Raw genomic sequence first — 543 nt, forward strand, 5'->3', positions numbered from 1 at the left:
CTTGAAAACTCAGTCAGTATTTCAAATGACAGAAAAGATAGAACCACGTATTCCAAAATGACTCAAGAATACATACACACTCTGTAGTAATGACATTAAAAGAAGCTCTAAATCCTAAAACTGATGCATAGATCTGCACAAGATTTGGGCAAGGCTGATGGACTTCTTTCTGTATCATCAGTTTGATGTACTTCAAACCTCAATTCAACTGCTCTTCAATGCAATATGTACTGCAATACTTTTGCCCACTTCTGCAATTCAGTCTTATAGCAACAGCTTCTAGCTTAATAACACTGAAAATCTCTGACTTAGGAAAAATGTGAAAGAGAAAACACAAGACTTTTATATTACTTACAAGGCAAAAACAACAGTCCAGTAAAAATCCTCCCTGGGGCACTGTTTCCACAAATCTCATTACAGTTCAGGCAATCTATTGGTTCTTATAAATACACCAACCCTGGATTAAATACTGTGCATTTTCACAGCATCATGGAGCTTTCTTCTTAATACAGCTTGACTTAATCCCCTCCCAAAATTGCCTGT

This window comes from Passer montanus, unplaced genomic scaffold (assembly GCF_014805655.1).
Source record: "Passer montanus isolate IOZ18808 unplaced genomic scaffold, ASM1480565v1 scaffold67, whole genome shotgun sequence".
Lineage (NCBI taxonomy): Eukaryota > Metazoa > Chordata > Aves > Passeriformes > Passeridae > Passer > Passer montanus.